The 5,603-nt window shown below is 39.6% G+C and overlaps 1 non-coding gene across 1 annotated transcript; it reads left to right on the forward strand.

Moving 5' to 3' along the window:
* Positions 1–4,938: 4,938 nt before the first annotated feature.
* LOC115068030 lies at positions 4,939–5,041 on the forward strand. Its single transcript, XR_003847398.1, has one exon. It is a non-coding gene; the product is annotated as a U6 spliceosomal RNA (small nuclear RNA).
* The last annotated feature ends 562 nt before the right edge of the window (positions 5,042–5,603 follow it).

A 5,603-nucleotide genomic window follows, 5' to 3' on the forward strand; every position in this document is an offset into this window, starting at 1 on the left:
CCTTCCCTTCCCTTCCCTTCCCTTCCCTGACATCTTTCCCTTCCCTTCCCTGACATCTTACATCTTTCCTTTCCCTGACGTCTTTCCCTTCCCTGCCCTTCCCTGACATCTTTCCCTTCCCCGAGGGAAAGGTGCCCCGTGTAAAATAAAGCTGTATCCCGCTGAGAATTCCATCTGTGCCTCGGTGCCTCATCCATCCACTCGTGTCCTCCATCCGCGCCACTTGCTCTCTCCAACATTTTAACCTATCAGTAAGACCATGACTCAAAAAAGAAAATGTGTGTTGGGGGTTTGGGGGATATGAAAGTTTTATAAGTGGAAACCAGCATTAGGGTAGGAAAACCTGAACTGCAGTTGATTAATTATTAAAAGCTCAATGGGGACAAATTTGGCAAAGGTTAGTTAATAGTAACTTTTTATGGGCCATAAATCACACCTTCACAAGTTTAATGGAGAAGAATTAACACAATGTCTACTCTCAGACCGTAGTGGAATTAAAGTACACATTGATAACAAAGATATCTATAAAATCCTCACTATTTAAGGACTAAACTTGTAAATAACACACAAGTCAAAGAAGAAATTTCATCCCAGCATACAAATGGGGAAATGGGGAAGATGCCCCAACCTCAGCTGAGTTGCTATTGGCAAGTTATAACTCCTGGGAGAGGGAGAGTTGGTTTTCTTTAAGGATGTGATGCTGGGTAGGTTAACCAGGCTCCAGTGGATGAACCCACACCAAAGGACATTTCGGGAAACTTGACTCAATAGGCCTTAATATATATGACAGAGTACATGAAATCCAGTGGAAGGTGGGACACATACGGGAGCAGGTATAAATATAACCAAAATATATTGTAGGAAATTCATGAAAATGCAATAAAAAGAAGAAATTTCAAGAGAAATAAAAAGTTAAACTTTATTTATTTATTTATTTATTTATTTATTTATTTATTTATTTAATAATTTATTGAGAATTTCATACAGGGATATAATTATATAAGGTGTTTTGATCACATCCACGCCCACTCCCTCTCCTCCAACTCCTCCCATATCTCCCCATAACTTTTTTCTGATAACTTCATGTACTCCTTCTTCTTCTTTTTTGGGGGGGCTTTTTGCTACTCTAACAGTCCCCCCTCTAAAGAGGTAGCCCTAAAATCTTCTCTTTTTTTTGTCTTTTTGAGACAGGGTCTCCCTGTAGCTCCAGCTGACCTGGAACTCACTATGTAGACCAGGCTGGCCTCAAACTCACAGAGGTCCGCCTGTCTCTGCCTCCCAAGTGCTGGGATTAAGGGCGTGTGTCACCACGCCCAGCTTCTAAAATCTTTTAATGATTAGATAAGAGCTCTCAAATACTTTCAACATGTTTGGCCTTTGGAACAGAGTAGGCTGCTAAGAGGCCCAAGGACATTTTCACTTTTAGCCAAGAAGCTGGCTACTTTTCTTTGGGGTCTCTTTATACTAACTGCCTAGCCAATTCCTCCTAGTCTTATCACACCATCCTCTTAAGAGGTTACCTAGCTTTCAGATAGGGAATCAGGATGCAGACTGCTCTGGCTTCTTCCATGCTGAACAGGGACACAGGGTGAGGAAATTGGGGTACCCCTTCCCTGGGTCTATCTAAAAGACTCCCAAATTCTGTAGGGGAAAAAAGAAAGTCCTTGACTGGTGAATAGGAGATGTGAAGGAGAAGTAAAGGCAAGAGTAATTAACATTACAAGTTCCAGACAGGGAATTAGAAAAAAGAACAGGACAAATTTCAGATGTTTATATGAGGGGCCATTGGAATTTCTTGACAAGAGCTTCCAAAAGCATCCCTCTATTGGGTTCCTCCTCATTTTTCTTTTATCTGCCATGGCTGGACTCAAGAGTGATGGATTTAGGATTTGCTTTCAGGCATTTTGATAGTTGTTGGAGTGGTTAGAGTCAGTGTCAGTTCCCTCTCAAAGGCTTCTAGGTGGGGGAGAAAACAAATTTGGCCATAATTTTAGAACAATTATGGGTTGTCTCCCTTAGCTACAGGCGGGCACTGCAGTATTGCAGAACAAGATTTGAAGTCTTACATCTGAGGAGCATTTTCTGATTCAGAACAAAATCATCAATGAGAGATAATTGTCTAAATAACTTTTTATATGGACTTAAGCCTAATGTTTGAGAAGTGTAATCCCTTGAACTCTTAAAGAAATATACTGATCGCTTTACTCTTTGGTTATACTTTCCTTTTGGGTATTTAAGACCATACAGTTGGCACAAATGCACAAATAAATCAATTTATATTTACACTTCAGGTTGTTTGAGGATCTGTTCTTCAGGGGTCACATAGGCTTGGGAGGAGCCCCTGGCTCCTTTCTCTTACCAGTTCCATCTATGTGAAGATAGGTTAAAGGCCCTGCTCAATCCTGGCTGGCTTCACTTGGAAGCATGGAGGAAATGTTTCCTCTGAGTCGACCCTCCTCTTTTAGACCGGACACTGGTTCAAGTCCTCTTGTTCAGGTCTCCATGGCCTCCCTGAACAAGAGGACAGGTGACTCACTGCAGTTATAGGACGTTTTGAGAGATGTTCCATAGTCCCCTGGAACTTAGTTGACCTGGGAGGGCAGGGAGCAAAAACTGTCCTTTAAGTCCCTCTGACCAGATTAGTATAGGCCTTGTGTCCTAAGGGGTATTTGTTCCTCTGAGGGGCAGGGCCTGCTGAGGAGAATTGGCTGCAGAGAGTTAGCTATAGAGAGGGAGCTGTGGAGAGTTAGCAGCAGAGGGAGGAGACTTGGCACCAGCTTGGCAGCAGCAGTGCATAAAAAAATGGCCCAGGTGTCTCTCCTGCATGGACACGAGAGGCGACATTTACTGACCTGGGGAGAGACCACAGGCCCATGAGGCAGTGTGGACGAAAGCTAACAGAGACTGTGGGCAGGGTGTGGAAGCAATCTGGAATGGCAGGCTGCTGAGCCACAGAGCAGACTGGGGCACTGGGTGTTCATCTTTTGGGGGGTGCCGGGTGTTCGCCTTTGTAAGTTGCTCTATTTCCCCTACCCAGGCTATAAACTATGAAAAAGTCAGATAAAGATATCTTATATGGTTTGTCTAATAGCACCAGGAGCAAGGGACCCTAACAGAACTCGGCTGACAGGCCTCAAAGTATGGCTGTTAAACATCCAATAAGGTTAGTTATAGACAGAAAAAATGAGAAAGCCTAAGCTTGTTATGATATATAAAGGATGAGACAAAATAATATACACATAATTTTAAAATTTCTAAGGTCATAATTTAGTCAGCTAGTTTAAGGAACAAAATATGTATCTCATTAAGGTTTATCTGAGAACATTTGGTTTTTTTACCCAAGCTTTATCTACATAGCACACAGTAATTAAAAGTACCAGACTGGTGGAACTGACCTTATTTATTTATTTTTATTTGTATGAGTGTTTTGCCTGCATGTATGTAAGTGCACCCATGTTGTGCAATGTCTGTAGAGGTCAGAAGAGGGTGTCGGATCCCCTGGAACTGAAGTTAAGACAGTGGTTAGGCACCATGTGGGCCCTGGGAACCAAACCCAGGTCCTCTGCAAGAGCAGCCAGTGCTCCTGACCACTCACCAATCGCTCCAGCTCCCAATAAAAAATATTTTAACCAAACAGAAATGAAACTACAACTTGTCAAAATGTGCAGGATGCAACTAGAGTAGTGCCTAGAAGGAAGTTTGTAGCACTGAATGAAAATATTAGACAGAAGTAACATGTAAAAGCAATAATCTAAGCTTAACCATTGGACATTAAACAGAGAAGAGGAAATTAAATGAAAACTAGATAGATAAAAATAAATAGCAAAAATTGGAGCAGAAGCAATAGCATTTAAGTAGGAAATCAGAGAAAAATCAACAAAATCAAATGTGAGTTCATTGAAAAGATCAGTAAAATCAATAAGCCTTGTGCAAAGCTAAGTAAAAAGAGAGCATGAATTAGTAATGTCACAAATGAGAGGCATCAACCAACTCTATGTCCTTAAATTTAACACCCTGGACAAAAATTGGTCAACTCCTTGAAAGACACAGCTAGTCAAAACTCATACAAAGAGAAATGGATGATCTGAACAACCTATATCTATTAAAGGAATTGAATCACTAATTAATAACCTTCCTAAAGAAAAAACCTCAAGCTCAATTTTCTTCATTGGTAAATGCTACAAAGTACTTAAGGAAAAAAATGTACTAGTTCTCTACTATCTCTTCTAGATGATAGAAACCAGAGGGAATATTTCCCAACTCATTCTGTGAGGCTAAAATTATCATAATACTAAAATCAAAGTCAAATTCAACAATGTATAAAAAGAATTATACATCACAGTGAAGTTAAGGTTCATGGCAGGTATAAAAGACTAGTTCAGCATTCAAAAATCAATTAATGAAAATGTCAATGTCCATTTGCAATAAGACCCCTAGCAAACTAGAAATAGAAGGGACACCTTCAATTTCATTAAGAGCAACTATAGCCCCAGTGTAATGCACATCTGTAATCCCAGCACTCTAAACACCAAGGCTGGAGGATATTGAGTTCAAGGAAAGCCTGAGCTACATAGCTAGACCCTGATCTCAGAAAATAAGCAAACAACTCAAAGAAAAATATCTACAAAATATCTACAGGCAGTGTCATACTTAATGATGAGACTCTAGAAGCTTTCCCACTAAGATCAGGAACAAGGCAAGGATGTCCTCTCTGTTTTTCAGCCTCCTGCAGGAAAGCACAGTTAAGCAATGAGAAACAAAGGTGAACAGAAAAGGAAGAAGCAAACTCTGCTCATGGATCACAGGATCATCTCAGTAGAAAATCTGAGGAATCAACAAATGTGGGCAACTAATAAGCAATTACAGCAAGGTTGTAGGACATATACAAAAGGTAATTGCAATGAGTAGAACTTGAAACTAAAGACACATTACTATGGTGTTTTCTTCAGTTTCACATAAACTAGTTGAAACAATGCAGGGAAGATTAGTATGGTCCCTGCACAAGGGTGACAGGCGGAATTGTAAAATGTTCCATATTTTGGTATATATTTACCTTATATTCATCAAGTTGTACATGTACAACTTATTATATATCAATTATACATCCATAAATTTTTTAAAAAGCATGTTATCATTCAGTTCCCAAAGCATTAACTACTTGAATATAAATTTGACATGATCTGTACAATATCTATATGAGGGAAACTATAAACCTATGATGAAACAAATAATAGAGGAGATTTTCTATGTTCACAAACAGGAAGATTCAATATTGTCAAGATGCCATTTCTTCCCCATATGATCTATAGAGTCTATGCAATTCCAATAAAAATCTCAGTAATTTTATGGACATCAACGAACTAATTGTGAAGCTTTATATATGGAGATACAGAAGACTCAGAAAAATCAACTCAATATTGAAGGAGATGAACAAGTTGGAGCACTGACACTATCCAATCCCACAAAAATCACATATAAAGCTGCAGTAATCAAGACCGTGTTGTTAGTGAATGAATAGACAGATAGATCAACAGAGTGCAGAAATAGGCCTACTTGAATATCGTCAGCTGCTCTAGATGAAATGAACACAGGCAACACAATGA

This window comes from Nannospalax galili, unplaced genomic scaffold, assembly GCF_000622305.1.
Source record: "Nannospalax galili isolate Female #2095 unplaced genomic scaffold, S.galili_v1.0 scaffold747, whole genome shotgun sequence".
In the NCBI taxonomy this organism is placed as follows: Eukaryota; Metazoa; Chordata; class Mammalia; order Rodentia; family Spalacidae; genus Nannospalax; species Nannospalax galili.